The 25,434-nt window shown below is 45.0% G+C and overlaps 1 long non-coding RNA gene across 1 annotated transcript in view; it reads right to left on the bottom strand.

The window, feature by feature from the left end:
* Positions 1-22,888, bottom strand: part of LOC308367849 — a 60,146-nt gene extending 37,258 nt beyond the window's left edge. Inside the window, exon 1 of the long non-coding RNA XR_013968720.1 lies at positions 22,692-22,888. This is a non-coding gene — a long non-coding RNA (uncharacterized lncRNA). The remainder of the gene's footprint in view (positions 1-22,691) is intronic.
* Positions 22,889-25,434: the final 2,546 nt, after the last annotated feature.

The following is a 25,434-nucleotide window of genomic DNA, read 5'->3' as shown; positions in this document are numbered from 1 at the left end:
TACGTATCGCAAGCCAACCAACAACCATTTGGCTTCTCATTGCTCCCACAAAAACGCTACCCTCCTTTTCAATCCACACCAGGCCCTGCTAGAGGCCTAAGAGAGAGAGAGAGAGAGAGAGAGAGTTTTTATTTCAGACCTAAGCTTTGGGAGCCAGAGGGGAATATCTGTGTTAGCAGTCAGAAACAGACCCAGTGCACCCCTACAGGGGCCGACAGAAGTTTAGTCCATTACTCGCAGGCTCGCTTCATTAGTATGTGAAGTGTGTGCTTCCCATGAAGCTGTTTGCCATTCAGCACATAGCAAGACAGAGTGTGTGTGAGAGACAGACCGACAGACCAACAGACAGACCAACAGACCAGACAGACACACTGGCAGACAGACAGACAGACAGACAGACAGACAGACAGACAGACAGACAGACAGACAGACAGACAGACAGACAGACAGAGAGACAGAGAGACAGACAGACAGACAGACAGACAGACAGACAGACAGACAGACCAACACACAGACCAACAAACAGACAGACAGACACACAGAGTGAGTGATAGAGCACGTAAAATGGAGAGGAAAAGGGGCAAGAACAAGGGATAAAGTGACACAGAGGTCCAACCAGTGAGAGGAGACAGAAGGAGAGGAGCAGAGAGAGGAGGGAGCAGAGGGAGGAGAGAGAGGGAAGGGAGCACAGAGAGAGGAGAGAGTGAGAGAAGGGAGCAGAGGGAGGAGAGAGTGAGAGAAGGGAGCACAGAGAGAAGGGAGAGAGTGAGAGAAGGGAGCAGAGGGAGGATAGAGTGATAGAAGGGAGCAGAGGGAGGAGAGAGTGAGAGAAGGAAGCAGAGGGAGGAGAGAGTGAGAGAAGGGAGCACAGAGGAGAGAAGGGAGAGAGTGAGAGAAGGGAGCAGAGGGAGGAGAGAGTGAGAGAAGGGAGCACAGAGGAGAGAAGGGAGGAGAGAGGGAGAGAAAGGAGCAGAGGGAGGATAGAGTGAGAGAGGGGAACACAGAGAGGAGAGTGAGAGAAGAGAATAGAGGGAGGAGAGAGTGAGAGGGGAACAAAGGGAGCAAAAAAGGTAGAAAATCAAAGATAGCAAGCGAGAAAGTGTGAAAGTGGATATTTTCTCAGAGCAGCGTGAACGAGACACTTTCCCACTCAAGAGCGATTACAGGCTTTAATGTCAACCTCTTCAGTCAAGGGAGATTGGTTCTTATCTCCCCTCTCAATTATTACCCAGCCTTAGCAGAGATACAAGAGCTCACCCAGCCTCTACAGCCTTACAGCAGAGACCGTCACAGAGCAGCCGTGATCTCAGCATCATAGCATGGACAATTATAGACCAGCCATGTTCCCAGACTGGCTTACAACACAGATGGTCACAGACCAGCCAGGATCTCAGTCTTACAGCACAGGCGATTACTGACCAGCCATGATCTCAGTCTTACAGCACAGGCGATTACTGACCAGCCATGATCTCAGTCTTACAGCACAGGCGATTACTGACCATCCATGATCTCAGTCTTACAGCATAGGCGATTACTGACCAGCCATGATCTCAGTCTTACAGCACAGGTGATTACTGACCAGCCATGATCTCAGTCTTACAGCACAGGCGATTACTGACCAGCCATGATCTCAGTCTTACAGCACAGGCGATTACTGACCATCCATGATCTCAGTCTTACAGCACAGGCGATTACTGACCAGCCATGATCTCAGTCTTACAGCACAGGCGGTTACTGAAAGTCAAAGTAAAATTCAACACATTTTTTGTCAAATTCAGTGAATTGCACCTCACGGTCTTCTAACTATCCGCTCATTGTGTTCGGAGTCCGAACACAGTCCTGGCTCAGGAAATGGGAAACATATATAATGGCTCGTACCGAACCACATAACAAATCCAGCCAATCAACATGTTGCTTCATAAGCATGATAGGGAGAGGTATAATTTGATTGGCTGCTGGGTTAAAATATCAACAAACTTCCGCCAGAATCAGCGACTCTGCCTTTAAAGCACTGACCATCATAGGACAGCATGGCAGCATGCAGAGTCTGACAGCACAGACATCTGACTCACTTGTTGAGGAACCAGACAGGTTGACATGTCCCAGTGGAAACAGAAGGTGGATTGTACAGTGTGCAGACATCCATTCTGTTTTTACCAGCCCAGCCATCTGTATGTTCAGCACCAGGCCACACAGAGGAGAGAGGGACATTTAACAGCACTAATTAACTCAGTGCTGAGAGCTTTATGGCACATTCACATCTTTTCAACACAATGCAAGCTTTTGAAGAGAACACCAGACACCGCTTTTGCCCGGGACACAAAACAACATACTTCTGACAACTTCTGATCCCAGAGCAGTGAAATGGCTGAATGAGCAGTTTTTGAAGGCGCTCACAAACACGGAACACTGTGGGTATTATTGGGTCAGAACTGCCAGAAAAACCCTGAAAGACAAAGAAATAACAGAAGACAATAGGCCATTTTTACTACCCATGTGTTAGTTTCAGTCTACCGTTCTCTGTGTCTGTCAATATGTTTGCGTATGTGTTGGTGTCTGTGTGTGTGTGTGTGTGTGTGTGTGTGTTTGTGTGTCATGCAATCACCTGTCCGGATGTTTGTGTGACGCAGGAATGATCAGCACTCCCCCTCCTCTATTCTCCTGCCATCATCACTGCATTGAGCATGTGAGGACACCATCCGCCTGCCCTCTGCTTGACTTACACACTTTATTAGCCCAGAGCAGAGTGAGGCACACATCCGACCCATATGACCGATGATCACACAAAAGCACAGGAAACGCAGCAGGGGAGTGCGTCATGATAGACAAGACAACAAATTCAACCAGGCAGTAGATGGACGAAATTACTCGATAATGTAATGGGTCTTTAAATGCAAAAAGACACAGACACAGACTACAGACTGGCACAGACTACACAACAAGAAACTGTCCAAAAGACTGTGGAGGCTGATGTCTACCGACATCGACAAGTACTGGTATATGGTACAGGTATGTGGTAAAGCATATCCTCCCTGTCCAAAACGAGCAGCAATCCTGTCACTAATCTGGGAATGAATCTTGAAACAATAAACATTGTAAAAACAAGGAAACAAATAAACAAACAAACTTTCAAACCTACGGACTGGCCATCTCAAGCCAGGATCTGAGTAACCTTAACCATAATCCCAAACATCTTAAAAGCCATCATGGGAGACAGCAACGTTCCGATACACTGGTCTCACTTCCTGTAGGAGGACCATCCCAGCGGGGCGATGTTCTGCATAGTCATCATGTTAATGACAACGAAAGAATGCTGACCCTTTGTACCATGCCAGAGGGTGCGTGCCAAGTCACCCGGTGCATGCCAAGTCACCCGGTGCAAAATTCATGAGAGGGAGCACTTCAAACAAACAAGTCAAAACAAGCAAACAAACCAGTCAAAAGTTGAGGCACCACTGAAATGCTTGAGACGCTCCCACAAGGCAACACAAGGTCAGAGAAAGACGCATGGGAAAGAAATCTGAAATAAAACGATATCCAGAAACATTCCTCCTCCTATCCTGTTATTATCTGGAGCCTTGATGTCAGAAAAGCTCATATAAAGCCCAATGCCTCTGCACCCCATAGACACCTCAGAGTGTGACCTCTGAGGATGGGGGTCACATACATCAGCCACCCAAAGCAGGGCTTGAGAAGGGGCCACCATCATGGCTTTATCACTCGCTGAGCTTTCACACACACACACACACACACACACACACACACACACACACACACACAGACACACGTTCACACACACACAGGAGAATAAATTGGAAAGTCAGGTTTCTCTCTCAGGCCCTCCATCTCTGTAGAGGTGATTGGAGAGGGGGTACCGAGGGCAGTTGTTCCGGTCTCTGGCAGATGGCGGATGCTCCAGGTGCGTTAGCTTTGCAGTGGTGACGAGGGCTCTGGCTAATGTGAAAGCCTGGGCTGGCTGCCAGAGAGAGCAGGCCACGGCACCGGGCCCAGCAGAAGGTCTACTTATGGATCATCACCAAGGTTAAATGACTCCATCATGGCTTAAAGTACACAAGGCCGCGTGTTGAGGTGGACAACTACGGCCAGGGCCAGGGAATGGGACAAACTCAGCTCCGATGACCTAATGTCCCAAACACATTGCTCAATTTACTCACTGACAAACACACGCAACAATAAAGTAATCCTTCCATGAACACAACAAAAGTAAATCATAACGAATTTTTTTTTTTAAATAAATGAATGCTAACTTTACCGTAGCAAAATAAAACTTTAACATGGTTTGAAAGTGTTACATTTTAAGTCCTTCCACTTGTTAAGCACATAGTCAAATTATGCTTTCAAATGAACACATCAGCCACCCATTTTTCAATTGGACATTCCACCATATGGGCAAAATGACCCCCATTAGCACAATCATTAGTAGTCGTTAAAATGAAATTAAAAATGTCCCAGAATTAAAACAGCCCTGAAGGTGCCAGGATTTCTGGCATCTGCGTATAGTTTCTGTATGCTTCACATGACATAACCACCGACCCCAATGTCATGTGCAACACAGTCACCGAAGGACCCTATGCTTTCAGGGCAGCCCCTCATAGCTTGTGTGTGTATGTATTTGTTTGGTGGGCTTCATGCTTGTCTAGGCACATTGTCTGGTTGCTCTGGCAATGGTGGTGACTTAGAGGTAAGGGTCTGTCTGTGTCTTTGTCTATCTGTCTGTCTGAGATAGGATCTCATAGACAGTTGGCACACTGAATACACAGTGAGGACAATGAGGTCAGCGGGCTGTCATGGCCAGACAAGACGAACAAGAACATTGCTAAGTGCTTTGAACACACACCCAAGAAAGGTAGCAGGAGGAAATGCCCACACACACACACACACACACACACATACTCACGCTCACACACACACACGGATAACTTCAAGCACTCAGACAATGAGTAAGACAAATGGGGGAATTCCTCCTCTGACAAACTCAACACACACTTACATGAACACATACACAAACCTGCTTGTGTGTGTGTGTGTGTGTTTACAGTCATGTGTGTGTGCGTGTGTATGTGTACGTGTTTGTGTGTGACGACCTGTCAGAAGAGGAATCCCCCTCCCCACATTCCTCCGGGCTGCAGGGACATTCTCTGGCTGCCTGTGTGGTGGCACGCTGCCGGCTGCCCTGAGTGCTGAAACCCAACGCCCTGACGGGCCCGCCAGCTCAACCTGCTCCCTCACCCAATGACTCTCCAGCCCCGACCCACTTCACATTTACACCTGCTGTAGTATCCGCCTGCTGCAGCGATCACACATCTGTGTCAACACTATCATGGCCAGGGCTTTAAATCCTCCGCGTGTGTGTGTGTGTTGGTGTGTGAGAGAGTGCATGTGTGTGATTGTGTGTGAGTGGATGTGTGTGTTTGCGTTTGTTTTCAGTCAGGTTATGGAATAGCAATGCTGACAAGTGGACCACTACTACAAAGAGTCCCTCACATAATAAATAACGAATGTGTACGTGTGTAGGAGTAGTAGAGAAGTATTGTACTGGATGACGAACTGTTATCTCTGCACATGTGGCTATTTAAATTCTAAAAACACTTCTGACATTCTGCTCACATAAAAAGAAAGAAAATCTGGAGTTTGAACACAAATCTGCTGCGGTCCTGTTTACAAGAATATGATCTCATCGATCATGTTGCAAAACAGCTTTTCCAAAATAACATAAATGAGAAAAATATGTTTTCAGCAAAGATAGGATCTGTGTTAAATAAATAAAAGGGGGAACGTGGAGGTGATAACAGCACTCTATTACGAGAGCATTCATGTGTATGTCACGCTCACTGCTCAAAATAAACCTGAACACTTCTGAACAAACTCCTGGTCCTCTGAACTCATCTCCAAAAGACACCCCCATCCTTAAAGAAGACGTATTTAAATCAATCCGCGATCCCTCCACAAGCCCACTCCACAGGCTTTTGGGGAGCCAAATTCCTTTGGTCAGATGTGCTGGCATTTGTCCTGTCCTGCTTGGACTCGGCAGGCCTGTGCGGTAGCAGGTTTTGTAGATAGTATGACAGCGGTGTGGACGGGTGATCGAGTTCTTTGCTGGCTCTCTCAAAGACTGGCATTCTTCCTGGTAGGGATTGTGTGTGACTATGAGTGTGTGTGTGCGCGTGTGTGTGTGTGTGTGTGTGTGTGTAATTGCTCTTGCTGCACCAGCTGCTTTCCACATGTACTGGCTACACACACACATAACACACACACACACACACACAACACACACACACACACACACACACACACACACACACACACACACACACACACACACACACACACACACACACACAATAAAATTAATTTTGAAACAGTCTTGATTTTCTTGGATGTTCATAAGAGCTTCCGAAAAGTCTTTAAACAGTTGGAAAAGACGTGGGGATAGTGTGTGTGTGTGTGTGTGTGTGTGTGTGTGTGTGTGTGTGTAGGCGGGGGGTTCCTGAGGTTGAATGAGATCATATGGTGCTTGTTACACGTCCCTGGACTGACGGCAATTGATTTAGCCATTTAAAACCAGGGGGTGGAGTGCCGTGGTTGGGTTGGTACACAAGCACCAGCTGGGGATGCCAGGCAGCATAAACGTGACACGATTCGGCCAAAGACACAGTGCAGACCCCTTTGATCCTCAGCAGGTCACTCCTAAAACATGGCCGCTCACTGAGCCTGTGCTAGTTGCTTGGAGATTCCTGGTGGGTATTTGTGCAGGCTGCATGTCGGCGCCTCATGTAAGCCAATGAGGAGCAGACTCTGGAAGCACAGCCTGATTTGGTACGGATCATGTGTAGGTGCTTCATGTAAATCAGGGAACAGCAAGAAAAATGTACCAGAGGCTTTCAGAGAATGGGGTTCAATGGAATTGCTTGGTTAAGGGCAGCGGCACTGGAAGATCAACCCAACAAAACATCGTAATAGAGATGAACCGGTTACCAGTTTCGTGGTAAACCACTGTAAAATTCCCAGCTAGTATTATCATTTCAAATTTGATATATTATAATTAAAACTGTGGTTGATTATTGCCTTTGAAAAACTCATGTTAAATACTGTCCAGCATTAACCAAAGTGAGGAACAGTCGCAGCATGCAATGTGGGTTTGTTTTGCGTAAGTCAAAACATGGCAGAAGGTAGTGAGAGCGCTCTAGAGATTTTTCAGCCTCTAAGAGGATTATGTCTGAAGTGTGGTTGATTTTTGGTTTTTATAAGAGTGCTGAGAAGAAACTTGATTGAAGATGGTAACCCTGACTGCATCAATTGCAGAAGTAAAAAAAATCGCTGTGAAAGGGGGCAACAGGGAGGCAAATCTTAGAGCCAATTGAAGCTTCTGAAAAGAATCTACGCTAAGCAGTAGCACTGTACCCTACGCTGTAGGCTATGAATTGCTAACTGCTGTTTCCTTCGCTAGAAACCTGTGGATAGTTAGCTTGCTAACGTAAACTTTTGTGCTGGCACATAACAAATGTGCTGGCAGACATAAATCTATTTTTTTAGTTAACAATAACAGGGATATAAGGTTGTATAAAGTCTATTTCTGTAATAAAAAAAAAAATCAAAAGCAGGGAAAAAAATATCTTGGCAAAAAAAAGGACACCTTATAGTCAGTGTCCAGAATGAAGCCAGATAGCAGTTTACTCCAGTGTGGACTACTGTATGTCTTGTTTTGGCACAGAACCCTAGTGAAGTGCTCACAATTGAGTCTTGACATCTGGAGTGATGAAACTGAAGACATCAAGAGGTTCCCTGTTCCGAAGACAGAACAAATCACAAAGCACATCGACAGGCAGGATGACAACTTGAATGCACCTTTGACTGGGCCTGCTCCATGCATCACCAACCATGCCATGACATCACATCTGCAGTTCAGGCCCCCATTGCAGCTTCAAACATAGTCTCTAAGAATACACACAGGGGGCAGAAAGAGGCACTTGTGTAGAAGACACACAAGAGTCAGTGAGAGACTCAGGCGAGTATGTTCTGACACACATGGCTGACATAGATGTGGGTGCCTGTGTACACCACTATTGAGGTCATTCTCTGGGTCCAGGGAGGACACTGTGATTGGGTCATTCCTCACAACACGTCTACTCCTCAAGGACCAGAGTTACAGTTTCCATTCCCATCACGTATGCCTTATGAGACTGGGACACCCCAGACACTCTGTACAATAGTGAGGCAGGAAAAATATATATTTTACAGTGTCTGGGTTGTTGTATGCACACAGTGTGATGAAAGCCACCGTTCCAACCACAGGCCTATTATACTGCCACAGGGCCTGGGCTTCTGTGCATTCCTATAACAGACACAGCATTTTTGGGAAGACAACTCATTTTCCTGAAAACAGAGAGAAGGCAACGAGAGCACATTTCCACTCATTGGCACAGTAGAAGAGTGTGGCAAAGAAGTCTCTTCATTGACAAAGAAGAGAACAAAAGGCTTTAACAATGTCTGATCCTAGAAAGCACAGATCAGTGTTCAACGTGAATACAAATAAATTATGTCTCCTCACATCACCTCGACAATGGCCTGATAATTAACTGTGAAACTGCACCTGGTTTGGCACTTTGCGGTCGTGTCAGACGACCTTCAGGTGCTACGGGAATACCACGTGGGCTAGGCAGCGCTAGAGCATTCTTCTCACACTCCACAGCTAAAATGAACCGTCTCTGGGTTTAATTGCTTTCCCGTTCTTTATCGCCCTCTCGCTCATTACCCAGGATTTATTGAAAAGGGGCCTACGCGATAATTGGCATGGAGACCAAAGATATTATTTGCCGAGGGACACACAGGACCCACACTCCACCATACGCATCCATCTGACCGAGAGCACAAAAAAAAAAACATCTGCGCATTACACAATGAATGTGAATGATTAATAGCTTTCAAGTGGAGTAATGAACCCCTATCACCTCAATAATCAGCCAAGCACAGTAGCTAACTGTATGAGATACAGGGAGTGGCAGGCAGTCCTCACATCATCCTCACAACTCTTAGACACACTGCTAGCAATTTACAATATGTGTGTGTGTGTCTATGTGTGTATGAAAATCCATTCTAATGCTGATTGTCTAATGATGATCTGGTCTTGTTTTGTTGCATAGCCAATGGGCCCACAACACACATTTCACACATTTCTACTAGCAAAGATACTTTCAATTTGGGTTGAGGGTCCATGACATTGGGATATTGTGAGTGGATTTTCACAACTCTCAGAGACATAAAGCTAGCAATTCAAAATATGAGTTATTCTGATGTCGATTATAAGATATTAGCTATGACTGCTGAGCGGGACAGCCCCAGTCTCATTCTCCTCTGAGAAAGTAAACCTGGTTAGTGGTGGAGAGTCTGTGACTTGAGAAGGGGCTACAGAAGCCTTACCACACACAGACACACACACACAAACACACACACAGAGCTCTCTGGTCAAGTCAAGCTCAGTCAAGCAAGACAGACACATTTATAAATACACCAATTTTCCAGCAGTCCTATGTCCTCTGCCAGTGCTACTGGGCATGCAGTGTGTGTGTGTGTGTGTGTGTGTGTGTGTGTGTGTGTGTGTGTGTGTGTGTGTGTGTGTGTGTGTGTGTGTGTGTGTGTGTGTGTGTGTGTGTGTTTCTGGAGAATTGTTCTCAACCACAGAGTCTAAAGGAGGAAAAACACTCATGGGAAGGCCTGTCTGGGAGGCTGTGTCTGAATTCTGAATTGACACACACGTGTGTGTGTGTGTGTGTGTGTGTGTGTGTGTGTGTGTGTGTGGGTGTAAGCTGTATTCAACCTCTGAGAAATGTTTGAATCCTTTCTGTAAAGAATATGATTGGTGGATTCAAATAACTAATTTAAATGTGTGTATGTATGTATGTTACTATTATTATCTGCTGTACAAAAGATGTTTTTCATCAGCTACTCTTGGCTTCACATGTTCTCTAAAAGCAGACTACTCAAAAACAATGAAACAAGTCATTAGACAAACATCTGACTGGTGTGTGTGTGTGTAAATATGTATGTGTGAGTACTACGGCCACTGGTCCTATCTAGGCCAGTCACCCAACACACAGATAACTGTAAATGGCCAGGGGAACGGCAGGCTGGAGAGCTCTCTGTCTGATTAGCATGCATCTGAGAGTAGCCAGCACAAACACTCCACAGCTCTGAATGGAGGCCTAACAACCTCCCGCTGGTCCCATGCCCATGTGCCCTCCACCACACAATGAAGCCTCAACACAACTCAGTGATCTCTCTACGCAATACAGACCAGCCAGGCCCTTCAACAGGAACTTGTGTAAAGTTTTTTTTTTTTACGAAAATGATCATTAACTACAATGTTCACATTGTGCTGACATCACTGCCATGAACAGAATCATTGACTGGCAACTTGTTTTGTTTGTCAGCCCTTGAAGAAGAGAAGAGAAGGAAAATGCAGCCTAGATTACTGAGGCTGACAAAGTGTTACATAAATCATCAACTAGCTGAACGCACAGTGGTAAATCTTTGTTTGTTTGTTAGTTAGCTTGTATTTGAGTCCTATAGTCTATTAATAAATACTGTGTTGGCGTTACACCTATCCCCCCCCCCCCCCCCCCCCCTCTCTGCATCCCTGCAAGGACCATTCTATTCCTGCATGCCACACTCACCCCTAGTCTGGCTGTCGAGCACTGGCAAGGCCACTGGGGGTCTACAAATCAAGAACACTACCATTATCCACAAGATTGATCCCCTGTCATGTCAAACTGTAAGAGACTACCTGTCAATTCCTTGAGCTGCCTAGGCCCAGTCAACTCTGCATGCTGTCTGCATACTTAAAGATGTCTTTAAAAGTTCTTCTGAAGGTTGCCATGGAGACCCATTGATATTAAAATATGTGGTTAAGCCTTTATACCAGGAGGAAAAATAGATAGTCAAGGGTGTTTTACTGTGACCGTTAGCATATAACAGCGCGCTAAATGGCTAATTAGCTCTCTAAATTACCTGAGATCATTACTGATGCATGTGTTGTGGTGGGACACTGAGACTCTCTGTTCAAGGGGAACATAAATTAATTAACCTGAGGTGTGTGTGTGTGTGTGTGTGTGTGTGTGTGTGTGTGTGTGTCTGTGTGTCTGTGTGTCTGTGTGTCTGTGTGTCTGTGTGTCTGTGTGTCTGTGTGTCTGTGTGCGTTGAAAAGTGTTATGTCTAATGCTGTCTGTTTTATTTACAGATCCAATACAACCAATGGGCCCACATTCATACATGGAACTCAAGACACACAACTCTCTCACACACAGAAACACAGACACACAGACACAAAGACACAAACTCCCTCACACACAGACACACAGACACAAACTCCCTCACACCCAGACAGTTCTGGTGATGTCCAGGAGTGTGTGTGTGTGTGTGTGTGTTTGTGTGTGTGTGTGTGTGGGGGGGGGGGGGTTGCTTGCACAGGGATAGCCCCTCTGAATGAAAATGCTGACTATGTGCAGCCATCACCTCAAACTGTTATTCTAAGACACTGTTTGCACTCACCACATAGAAAACCAACAGTTTGAAAACTCACACACCCAGGCACATCCACAGCAACTCGCCTGGTTTTGACCTCTACAGTCACACACACACACAGACACACAAACAAACACACACAACCCTGTGCCCTCCTGACAGAACAAAGACAATGAATATGAAATAGCCCACATTACAAAAAAAAATCAGCTAACAAGCATGAAAACGGCCCGAGTTTGAAAAATGTATTTAAGCAATAGCTGCCCAGAGCCTAGGCCTCCACATGGGTCATATAGGGACATCTATGTAGTATATGGACCCATGAAAGAAATGGATCTGGCATCTGCATAATACCACATGGCTCTGATGAAGACCTGGACTGTAACCGCAGCTTTAAGACTCCCTCAGCTCGACTCCACTAATGCAGCCACTCTAAAAACCATGGCAGTCAGGATGATGAATTGCAAGGGATCCCCTCGCTTTGGTCAGCACTCAACACTCTGTCCAACTCTGGTGGATGTGGGATGGGGTGGCGCTAGAACACAGGACTTGCTGTGATTGAGAAGCAAACCGACCTGCGCTAGCTTCTGCTGACTGCAGGCACTGCTAATGAGTGCACTACAGCACGGTCACCGCTACACATCAGATTGCTTGGCCTGTCTGGAGGATCCAACCATTTAGCAAGCCACAGTTACCATGAAGCTATAAAAAAAGCACAACGCACCCTTTCAGACTTGCAGTTTCAAGCTTGTCAGCTAAAGTGGTAAGTATGGTAATGAAGGGGCCAACAGGTGCTTTGAAACCATTAAAACTAATTAGACAGAACACACACTGGGTTAACTCCTAATAGCCTAATGAGACTGTTAACAGTACGCGTGAAAGAGTGGAACAGGAGCTCTTCATGCTGTCCTAAGTTATAAACTAGCGCACCACATTAAGAGCGCTGCAAAGACGCAGAGATGGCAATGACATGTCTTCAGCACAACTGAGGGTGACCTGAAGGGAAAGAGGAACATTACAAGTAGTGATCCATTGTGGCACACGGAGGTGATTCTGGGGAGGTGGGCCTCCTTTCTCCAGAACCGCAAAAAGCTCTTGAGCCTGGCGACGGGCCGACGGAGAGATGACTGTGTCAGCCCAGTGATCCTGGCCAAGAGCACTAATGAGGAGCAAATCAGTCTGAGCCAATAGCTATCCCTTGCGTAGATCCACCAGCCAATGATGATGTCTGTAAATGAGAGATTAGTATTTCAGCAGTCAATAGGCATCCCCCTCAGAACACTACCGGCCAACAGGGATCCCCCCAGTGAATCGGCAGCAAAGCGGTTTTCAAGAAGCAGATCATCCAGGCCTCATTCCACTGGAAATATTTCTACTGAAAGGTTCCCCAACGGAGACACTCCTAATCACAATCACACATGGCTCGCAACAAAATGTAATACTGTAATGTAAAAACAACACATGGTTGCTCCGTTCAAATGACAGGTTCCTCGCCACTGACTAAACAACACTGTAAACAGCAATCAGACAAACACAATTTAGCCTTATGTGGGGGGGGGGGGGGGGCAAAACATCACATTACCATGGAGATAATCAACACAGGCTTTTCCAGCATGTTTACGACAGCATTTATTTCACCCAAAGGTCTTTACAAGTTCTAAGTGTGCAAGTATGATACATTAGCGTGGCTGATGTAGCAATTTATACCCGCATGGGAACCTTGCATGGTGCAGTATCCTCTCTGTTAAAGGCCTCCTGTGGCACACTGTTAGGCCTTAAGTACAGTGGGCCGAGATGAGAGTGGAATGAATGCAAACTAGAGAGCCACTTTCACTTTGGTTTCAGAGCGAGCAATAGTCCCCTGCCAAACAGATAAAAGTCAGTGTTTAAAAAAGGCCCAATTCCTTAAAGCCCCAAATGATGGGCTAAGCCAGGCCAAAGCAAACACATCTCAACTCAAGATTAATACATGTCAGATACAAACAAACGTCTCTGCCATGAAACGCTTTTCTCTTTGAGCTACGTAGTAAAAGCATGAAATACATGCAGTCATATTTTTAAGGCATACTTTCCATGAGGGTTTTATTTCTGTTTGTGAAAATGAAAAGGGACACTTCAGTAACTGCTGGATCAATCTGCCGATATTTTAAAGAGCCCTTCAAGCTGGGTTTGGCAGGTGAGCAGAGAACCAACCCCTGGCAGTGTTTACTTATGTTAACTGAGCAATTGTTACTGACACCTTTAGGACCTGAAAGATCAAGAAGAACAACTGTGTTGAGTTTATTTTTCTTTGGTTTTGTTTTCCTTGCGGATGTCTCATCACTCCTCACTACTAGATCATCGTGACAATAATCTATTTTCTCACTCCATAAAACATTGCCCTTCAAAACAGGCGCCCAGGTGTTCCTGTGATGAAGAGATATGAAAATCTGGCCCCAAGATGGAAAATCTCACACCTCTAGGAAGCCTGAACCATCTGGGCTGTTTTCTACATAATCTGCCTCCAGAGAGCTACGCAGTAGACATTTGGTACAGAGAAAGAAAATATGACGGCAATCATTTAAAGAAAAAGCTCGGTGCAGATACTCGCTAATGTCTTTGAAGTTGTTCACAGAAAAATGAGCTGTAACTACCCACTCTCTTTGCCCACCGTAGCCTTTCGTACTCTGGTGGAGGCCTTTCATACTACTCTGGTGGAGGCCTTTCATACTACTCTGGTGGAGGCCTTTCATATTACTTTGGTGAAGGCCTTTCATACTACTCTGGTGGAGGCCTTTCATACTACTCTGGTGGAGGCCTTTCATACTACTCTGGTGGAGGCCTTTCGTACTACTCTGGTGGAGGCCTTTCGTACTCTGGTGTTGAGGCCTTTCGTACTGTTACACTGACTACAGCTTAGGAAACTCCACCTCCCCGGCTTCATGTGAGGCCTCATCCCCCAGACTTCCTCTCCAGGCTGTCTTTCTTTTATTTACTCACTCTACCTCCATCATCTGGGTTCAATTAATTGCCCAAATAAACACTAAAAAAGCAAATCTGCAGACCATTGTTAGTTTTTAATCAGACCATTAATTTCCTAGTCTAGAATCCATAACACGTTAGCCATTGGAGGATGACCCTGCACACCTAATTCTACGGGTAATTACCTAATCTATGAGACTAATAAGCCATTTGGTTCCCCTCTTCTTTGCCAAGTATACAGCACAGGAGCATTCTGGCTCTAGGACCCTCACCTGGCAACAGATTTTACAAACTGATTAATGATAGAGATCCAGCACAGTTAAACAGTGACACAGTGAAGAGAGGGAGAGTCAGATTGCAAGGCATGGCATACTGCATCTTTACACACCAAAGGAGCAATGCTGCAGGCCATCCAATCAAAAGGATTGCAGAACAAAGAGCATCTATCCAAGGACAGGTTTTAGCAAGCATGCTGCTTTCAGGTAGCCTGGTGACACCAGCCTACGTATTTCCGCCTGAATTGATTTCAAGCTCATACTCAGTCTGGCCCAACCCCGTTGACAATCGTCTCCAGGACTCAAAATCCTGTAGGACACATCAGCGAACAGTTCAGAGCTGTGACGCAAAACTCGCCTTGGAGGAAAAGACACGAAAAGCTATCGGAAAAGTTGTCTCAACTCTCAAGAACATCAGAAAATTAAAAGGAGAACAAGAGTATTTTCTTGTAAGTTTTATGATTGGAAAGGACGTCGTAGCTCTTCTCCCAACTGGCTTTGGGAAGAGTTTAATCTACCGAATGCTTACTAAACGTTGCTGATTGGTTAAGGGAACTCCAATGATTTTAAACCTCAAGCTAAGCACCCGCTCATCTCGGAAACGAAAATGCATAGCGTTTTGCCAGACTGAAAGACGGAATGAAATGGAGTCACAGGCTGGTAATGGCCAGGCTAGCTTTCAGGTGCATACGCGCCTGATGAAAGGTGTACTCAAAGCGTCAGGTAAGTACACTTTCCCAAACCCTGCCAGTGAGAGTTGTGAATTAAGAGGCAAACAGAGCCAAAGAGGATTTTAAAAGAAAGCTAAGGAAACGGTCGTTTCTGTGTACATTGTGGTTCCCCTCTTCTTTGCCAAGTATACAGCACAGGAGCATTCTGGCTCTAGGACCCTCACCTGGCAACAGATTTTACAAACTGATTAATGATAGAGATCCAGCACAGTTAAACAGTGACACAGTGAAGAGAGGGAGAGTCAGATTGCAAGGCATGGCATACTGCATCTTTACACACCAAAGGAGCAATGCTGCAGGCCATCCAATCAAAAGGCTTGCAGAACAAAGAGCATCCAAGGACAGGTTTTAGCAAGCATGCTGCTTTCAGGTGCATACGCGCCTGATGAAAGGTGTACTCAAAGCGTCAGGTAAGTACACTTTCCCAAACCCTGCCAGTGAGAGTTGTGAATTAAGAGGCAAACAGAGCCAAAGACGATTTTAAAAGAAAGCTAAGGAAACGGTTGTTTCTGTGTACATTGTGGAATTTAAGTCATTCAATTTCAGTTAAGTTGCAGTCAAATGACAATGTTGAGAAACTGACATTGTTAGACTTTTTTTATTTGATTTTAAGTCTTTGGTTCTCTAATGGTATATACCAAGATACCAATAATACCAAGATTATTCACCTTCACTGTCTTAATCACTCAGTCATTGACATCATAAAGAGACCATATAGGTTCCTAATAATTTTCCATTTCGTGTTCATTCTTAGGTGAGCAGCATTTTAGTTCATCAGTCTTAAGAATCTGCGATATCACACTACTATCTGAGTCTGCTACTTCCCACCACAATTCATCTGTGTGCTCAACAGGGGAACAAGACAAACTGCTGGGCAGCCCAAACACATTCCCAGGCCCAGAGTCTGGCTGTGTCAACGTGTGAAAGACTAGAGTGGTCATGATGCCAGATGCATGCAACTTATCAGGAGGCTGCAGGGGCAGGCGTGACAACACGAGGGAGAAACACCATGCCGGGTCATTGTGTGTGGGTGTGTGTGGGTGTGTGTGTGTGGGTGTGTGTGTGTGTGTGTGTGAAAGAGTGAGTGTGTGTGAGAGTGTGTGTGTGTGTGTGTGTGTGTGTGTGTGTGTGTGTTCCAAGACACATCACAGAACATGTGAAACAGCAGAGGAGGCCTTGGTAAACAAGATGCTGTTTACCAAGGGGACCGAAGCAGAAAAGCCCCCTACCATTCAAAACAAGTGTGGCACAACAGGAAGTCTCTATTCTCTGGGATCAAGCTGTGATTTAATACGCAAATAGCCTTTTAGCCAAAAAACATAAAAGCAGCAAAAGAAAAAAGACAACGCACAGAGACGACAGTGAGAGAGAGAGAGAGAGAGAGAGAGAGAGCAGGCCAGATTTCTTGCCACTGCATGACAGTCGGAGGGTACAAATATCGCAGCCCACCAAAATAGAAGTAAGTGGTAAACACAACAGCATGTAGCCCAGGCTCGCCCGCTCACTGTGGGAAAATATAGCCTCAGAATGCACTGGCCTTATAGCTACTGCCATCCATAACTCACACACCATCCCCGAGATGAAGAGCACAGCAGAGCAAGACAATCAAAAGCAGCTTTTTCTCACACCAAAAAACCAGACCCAGAGAACCACAAGACACCGATCCATTCATGGAGCAATCAATACCACTCCTTTCCAGATCAGACCACCTTCCTAATATTGGTAGATTACCCACCATTAACATTAGGGTTGTGCATTTCAGTACAACAGTTCTGCAAAAAAAGTCTTCAAGTGTGTGGTCTCTAGTAAGTCAAAGAGCATGGCAGCCCCCTCAGGTGCCCAACCACTCCCCGAGGTTGGTGTGCATTCCCTGACTCTTTTGAAGAATCCTGAATCACCTGACAACCCTTATCCCCACCTCCCCCCTTATCTCCTCTAAACTTGAGCAGCCATATTAGTTTTGTTTTGCACGACACCTCGGGCCTTCAGCAGTGTCCCCTAAATAGTGTCTGACTATCTGCCATGGTGGCGCGCTGAGGCACCAGCTGCACTTTGAGGGTTAGTGTGAATATGTTACACTTTAAGGGTCATGGGTATTTCTGCATTAGGGAACTTAGTATGGTGGTCCTACACTATGAGGGTTGGTATGGTTGTCCTACACTATGAGGGTTAGTATGGGTATGTAAGGTTGTCCTACACTATAAAGGTTAGTATGGGTCTGTAAGGTTGCAGCAATAACCGCATCACTGCGGAATTTGGAGGTGTAGCATGGCATTGAGTCACTGCCAGCTTTTTTGTTTTTGGAGAGTCTGCCATTGTGTAGCTTTTGGCTTTGACCGTGGACTTGTCAACAAGTATCTGGATATTTTCAAAAAAATCAATTTTTTCCATCTGTTTTTAACAGGAACACATCCATAGTACACACATTTTTCTTTTTTTTTTTTACATCTCTGCACGAGAACGACAAAACAATTCTATGGCGCCCAGACCTCTGCACTGAGCTTACACGTAACATTTAGCAATCACATAATTTGTAAATATTGCATTCAAGAGTGGCTGCTTCTTTGGTGATTAGAATGAAGCCTTGTTATGGCACATCATGGCAACATTAACAGACAAGACCAACATGTCATGTAGAAATAGTCTTTTCAATTATGTTTATTTTTAACTCTATTAACTCTTTCAACTCTTTAACTCTTAAACATATTAAGGGGACCAGGGATAATTAATAACCCGGGCCCTAATTTCATTGACGGGCACCTATCAATGAGCAATGAGAAAAGTCTGCCGTGCATGAAGTAAGCTAATGAAATAACTTGTCAAAATCATTTTGCTTATACCATTTAAATACCATGAGCAAGATCCTAAGCACAAACATGTGTCAGTTTGCGCAATCCTCCCACACGCCACACAATAGTTTTAGTTCATGTGCGATGAACTAGTGGGACTGCTGTACTTTTGCTTTACTCGTTGCCCATCAATTGGGGGTTTGGTTGCTGTATTACCGCAAACCGTAAGGTGGCATTCTTCGAACACCGCCAAAAGGAAATTTCTATACAGTTGCAGACCTATGGGACTGTGACCTTATGAGGGTTCGGGGAACTCTAGTATGGATTTGCATGTTAAAACACTGCAGCCACACCAATTTATGAGAGAAAACACCTTTCGTAGATATCTCAGGGGCCTCATGACAAGTTCGAAACTTGGTTATAAACACACATACAAGCCTATCAGTGACATGAGTCTCATCTGTGTCAAACCATAGACAGTGAATTGTTTTAATAGAGAACCAAGAGACATGTGCATGGTTCAAGTATGCCATTTCCTTTTGATTTCTAAGGCTGCGTATCCTTCCATGAATAATCTACCAGCATCATCAGGATTCATTATATTAAAAAAAACTTTATTTATACTTCACCCACCCTGTCACATATTATGGTTTCTAAGAGATAAAAGAGAGAAAAAGAGGCAAAGTGTCTGCGACTGCACGTATATAGACGGATGCAGGAGAAACCGCAAATTCTTTTGGGCTGGAGGCAGATTTAAACATAACAAAGCAAAATGAAAACAGAAAGCGATTCAATATAAGAATTCCATGCTCTGATCACATCTCAGTGTGTGCGTGTGTGTGTGTGTGTGCGTGTGTGTGTGTGTGTGTATTTTTGCATGTGTGTGAGTGTGCATAAATGCCTGTCTGTATGTGTGTGTGTGTCCCGAGTGTTTGAGTGTGTGTATGTGTGTATGTGTGTATTTGTGTGTTAAATTAACATGTTGCTGGTTTGTTTCTAAGAACGAGAGTCTCATCTTCTGGTTCCACTAGAAACCACTATTTCTGCCAAGTCATTCTGAGCATGACACACACACACACACACACACACACACACACACACACACACACACACACACACACACACACACACACCTCCAAGAGACATCCCTGGCAGACACTGGGCTGCGACTGTCCCAGCTGTAGCCTCTCTAGCCTGGCTGGCACTAGGACCCAGGGCAGGAGAGATCTGCAGGGAGAACAACGCTGTTGGTTTTAGAGACAGCCAACTCATTGTGGGGACAGCGGCCCAGGATGACAGCAAAGACAACTACAGACCACACTAGCATCCACACAATACAGGAATGTTCATGAAGCCTGCACAAACCAGAGAAAGAGACACCATGATGATGCCATGCTATGATGAAGATGAGGAGGAGGATGATCATATTCATGAACTATAAAGAAGATGCTTTTGATAAGGATGGTGAACATGATAACATTGAGGATGGCAAGGATAAAAAACAATAATAATGTTTACACAGACCACACGCATGCACACTTACACAAACAACTATAGAGGATACCACACACTGAACTGACTACAGCACTTATACTTTCTTTATTGCAACTGAAAGTCTCCAAGCCCCACACTTTCAAGCACACATACAGACATAAACCCCTCCCCCTCCACACACACACACACACACACACACACACACTCTTCCCCATCTCACATCCAAGCAGCTTTGGACCCCGACCGACATGCGTAGAGAGCGTGATTGTGAGCCCTTGATGGGTTTACTGTGGGTTGGGAGCCTTTGATGACTCCTCTTGTGGCTGCATTACAGCGTAAACCCCAGCCCCAGGAAAGAGCACTGGGTTCTTACACACAATGAGAAGCAGCTGAGAGCCAGGGGAGGGGAAGACTCCCTCTGCCTGTCAGAAAGAGTGCTGGGTGGAGTGGGACCAATCGTGTACACACACACACACACACACACACACACACACACACACACACACACACACACACACACACACACACACACACACACACACACACACACACACACACACACACACACACACACACACACACACACACACACACACACACACACACACACACACACACACACACACACACACACACACACACACACACACACACACACACACACACACACACACACACACACACACTACCACCCAAATGCCTGATTAGGATCGTTTGGGAACAGGGTTTCGGCCTTACAGACAAACGGGTCAAGATTTGCCATCAGTCTCTATGTCTTCATCGCTGTCTCTGTCGTCCTAAAAAAAAAAACTCTACATCACATGTCGCTCAGACTTCACAGGAACAGGAAGTATCTCCATATCTTCCCTAACTGGGGTCAAGCGGGGTGGGTGACCCCTGGGGTCACCGCAGCAAGGAGACCAGCTGGAATGTGGGGGTAAGAGGTGCAAAGTTTTAATACCACCCCCACCCCTACCATCACTGCTGTCTAATACCACCCCCTCAGGCCACTTCAACCCCCCACCCATGACTGCTGTCCACTACCACTCCCTCAGGCCATTTCAAATAGACCATTGCTTGGGAGCAGGGGCCAGACTGGAGGAATTCATCACAGTTCGCCTCAAGCCTTTTAATCTCCTCTAGCCCAGAGGCACATGCACAGACAGACCACCATCATATGCTCAGGCACATGGCACCTGGCCCCTGCCCTTTCTCCCTCTCCCAGCCCCCCATCAAACAAAATATCATGGATGACTTATTTTAGCATATGTCTAGAGACAACACAAAGTTCTTGCCCAGGCCAGCTCCTACAGCGTATAAATCTCTGTGTGTTTAGTGTTTAGCGTCTTCTGCACTCAAAAGTGGAGGCAAAGTGTGTTTGCTTTTTTGTTCAGAGAGATCTGAACAAGCAGTAGAGCATAGAGAGGCTGTCTTTGTAGCCTCCAGTGCAGGGCCATCATTGACAGCCGCATCACTGACAGTGAATTATGGAGAACTTCAACAAGACTATACTCATCTGATAAAGCACTCCATATGTGTTCCAGCATTTTCCTTCAGGGCCGACAGGCACACAAACAATAAAACAAACAAACAAAGGCACACACACACACAGAGGCCTTAGGAGCCCAAAGGCGTGACATGAAGTTCATCAGAGACCATCACATGGGTAAGGTATTTTCTTAAGGGGAAGACTGGAGGAGACACACACGCACACACTACTCTTGTGTTTTACTTTCGAAGCCTTAGAGAGGGCAAGTGCACCATGCCTGAAAATAAACCATGGGGTGAGCACATGCTGAAGGAACGAATTAAATGCGCTGCCTTCACATGATGCTGAACATGGGGGGAACTCCATTAAAATGACATAACACTACATTAGTGAAAATCCCTGATAGCAAGCTGTCTGGTAGGTTAATTGACAGAGGGAATCTGTCATTTATACCACGACAAAGTTATGTAGCCCAACCCATGGCACGTAACAATGACCCAACCATGGCCTCTGAGTACATAGTTCAATAACAGCCATCTCTCAGCTGTTGCTTCACAAAGTGATCTAAATTTATATCTTAATTTTTCACATTCTTCATGTCTGCGAAGAACAAACAGGATGGATATTCCCTGGGGCATTACTGCCTGCCGTATTGTGTTAGCTCAGTGCGGAGACAAACTATTGTTTTCAGTTGATGTGCTCATACATAATAACGCTTCAAGACTTCAAATTCAAGGGTTACTGTTAAAAGTAACTTCATTATTCTTGGTTAAAGCTAAGTATTATAATCATACTGTCATATACATGCAGTGGCACTGGCCGGAGCCTACACACAATTCCAAGAGGATAATCTGGTGAGTTAGGAGAGGGACAGTTGAAAAAAGTTCTGTTCTGCCACCATAATTTGTGGTGCCCCTTTTTTCACTTCAAAGAGCGCGTTTTGTGTTGACAAAAGGTAGGTAAGTCCGAACGTAAACATTAACTCTTTTGGTGCAGTTCTGTGAATGGCAAACAAATTAAACGTGCATGGGTTGCATGAATGCGTCCTTTGTAGCCTGCACTATTCAACCACTCTGTAACGTGCTGCAACAGAACCATTACATTGTACTGTGCATCTGGTGATGGAAGTACAGATGTTTTGTCAACAAAACGTCACACTACAAACGAAAGCATAATTTATACTGACTCGAAATACTGACAACTTTCATCAACTTTTTGTAAGCGAAAGAGATATGCAGTATAGCCTACTATAACCAAGTACACTCGAGATTATAATATTGGTTAAAATGAAAACAAAGATCACACACACGCGCGCAAATATGAACCAAAACATCATCAAAAATATATAGCCCCTGGCACCAAGAAAATATGTTTACAAGCGAGACATGTTGACATAAGCCCTACAGGTTCATACCTGGAGGAAACCTCGTTTAGTTTCTTTGACAGAAATGATGGGTCCAGGAAAATCAGTGCTGTTGCTGAAGTTCCATGAAGTTCCACAAACTGCAGGTTTGGTCGTTCGACGTGACACTAAACTTTCTGGATTCGGCTGTGCATTCCGCGCTTACTCTGCCACAAACCTTCGACTCTACCGGGAGGCATAAATCAGATTCCTGGTACGTCTGTGACCGTTTCAGTCGAACTTCTCCACGAAGAATTACGTGACTCCGGATTTCGCTACCCCAAAGGCGGAAATAGAGTGCGCTGCAAAAAGGAGCGTGCTGACTCCTAGAGGCGTGACTACAGCCGCTTGATTTGGTAAATATATGGTGGTAGGCTCACAACCTGATGAAGGCTTAAACCTTGACATTTATTTTTCAGCTCTGACGACACTCTTTCTGCCATATGTACGGTAGGGTTTATGAAACACCACTCAGAGCTCACCTGCTGTCGCACTTTAACTGCCGTGTCTTGTAAAAAATGAATTTCTCTTGGGTAAATTCATAATTTCCTAAGAACATTTCCCCCAGACAACTGTAGCCTTTGGCAATAGTAAGTGTTTTACGGATGTTCTTCATACACGTTATAACAACTTCAGAAGGAAATAATTGGTTATTCAACCGTACTTAACCCTATAAACCACAACTTTTCTGGCTCTTTTTTTTTTCAGATAGTGATGTTGAAAGTGCAGTTGTAACGTATGGCTGACAGAATACCATGGTGTACCATCTTTGACAAGCATGTTTATTATGCAAATCTTTCTAAGTAACTATTTCATGATGATCATCATTATTTATTTCTATGATATTACATCTGTACAAATAGCAATGTCTTTCTTTGTTTCTTTCATTGTAATACTAGTATAAGAAAGAATATTCGCAACACTGTTATTTTCTGCAATGTTTATGCTCATTAATTCCAACAGGTCACCTGATGTAGGGAACTCTTTACAAGTGGCAGTGGCCGCAACCACTGGTGCACAGCAAGGTTTGTCTGTGATTAGTCTTCCCACAATACCTTTATGTGAGAGTGGACAAATGGTACTCACAGATGAGTCTCATATCTTGGTAATAAAAGTCTTGACAACAATAAATGGTTTACACAAATCTGTATTTGACTAGAGAAACATGGTCTGCAGGTAAGATGTGTTCTTATAAGTAACTGCATGATTTCAACCACAAGTTGCAGACATTTGATGTGTACAGTATTGATGTGTTGTCTACCAGTGCCCCATCAGTGACAGTATTCAGAGCCATCTCTCCTCTTTGTTATAGTGTCACATGTTTACTGCTTGTGTGTATGTGTGTGTGTGTGTGTGTGTGTGAGGAGGGGGGTATGTCTTCAGTCTCACGCCTCCTTAGCTGTGCTGACCCACTTCCCCTGAGATCGTATGCTGTTTTCTGGATGACCTCACCACGCGGCTTTCCCCAGCATTGTCGCTGCTCAACGGGAGGCCATTGTGTTTTTTCCCTGCCAAGGGCCCAGACTGGGTGAGCTTACTCATCCAGCCACCCAAACACAGCCTGCTCCTCCTCCAGTCCAGCGAGACGTCATGAGAATACACTCAGCGGCCCCTTTCAGAGTTCTTTGTGTTATGAGATTTTAAAAAGGAAACGTAACAAGAGACACAGGAATGCCTCGCCAGGTGAAACGATCATACTGCGTCACGTCACAGGTCGCACGTCACACATCGGGTTGGACAGTGCTGCTTTCTCTTTCGTTTTAGTGGTTCTCCCAAGGGGAAACAGAACTAGTGTTTACTGTTTTTCATTTTCAGTAGCGGACGGTCCAGACAGTTCTGTAACTCAATAATGCCCTAACCACACTATGACCTACTGACAGACTTGACAAGACATGAAAATAGGCAATTGTGACTTAATGTGCAAGACGTTTCTATACTGGTCAGAAGTTTTTATTCCCTCATTAATTCATAATTCCTACTCTCCAAGACAAACTTTGACAGAAAGCACAGCAGAAATAATAATGTACTGTGGCATTTTACTGTGTTGGCTGTGAATGTCTATGTTGTCCTCCTGTATGTGTGTGTGTGTGTGTGAGAGAGACAGAGAAAGAGATTGGTGACAATCTTAAAGGCTGTGCTTTAATCCTGTGTAATTACAGCGTGTCACTAAACTGAAGAGTGATTTGGGGGGGTCCCTACATTACAAGGCTTTCGACAGAAGAGTCAGCCAAGCACTGCCTACACCGTTACAGCCATTTAACCTTTCGAATAGCGCCACCACTGGTAATTAAAGCCACCATCATTAAAAAGGGTGTAGAGGCGCTTACCTTAATCAGCATCAGTTAGTTGCTAATGCCTGCTTTATGAACATAAGTATGCATTTGGTGATAAATACCATGAGCCAATTTACTGCACATGCATTTGGCAACTGGTATGTCTTTGAGGGCTTATATCACGGAAGAACTACTTGCACTCCCCCAAAAGGCATTAACAAATATGTGCAGTTTTTTTCTCAGACATGAGATCTGAGATCGTGTAAATATCTTGTGGTACTCACAAAAATCTCAAATGAGCCTGTGCGTTTATGTGTGTGGGGGTCTTTGTGAGAGAAAGTGTGTGTGTGTGTGTGTGTGTGTGTGTGTGTGTGTGTGTGTGTGTGTGTGTGTGTGTGTGTGTGTGTTTGTGAGGGAGAGAGAGAGAGAGAGGCCAAAAGAGAGTCCTGCGCCACTACTGCTATTTAAATCCTTGAAGTGGC

Source organism: Sprattus sprattus (assembly GCF_963457725.1).
Source record: "Sprattus sprattus genome assembly, chromosome: 7".
NCBI classification, from domain to species: domain Eukaryota; kingdom Metazoa; phylum Chordata; class Actinopteri; order Clupeiformes; family Clupeidae; genus Sprattus; species Sprattus sprattus.
Note: the sequence above shows the minus strand (reverse complement) of the source record. Positions and strands in the feature narration are given on the sequence as shown.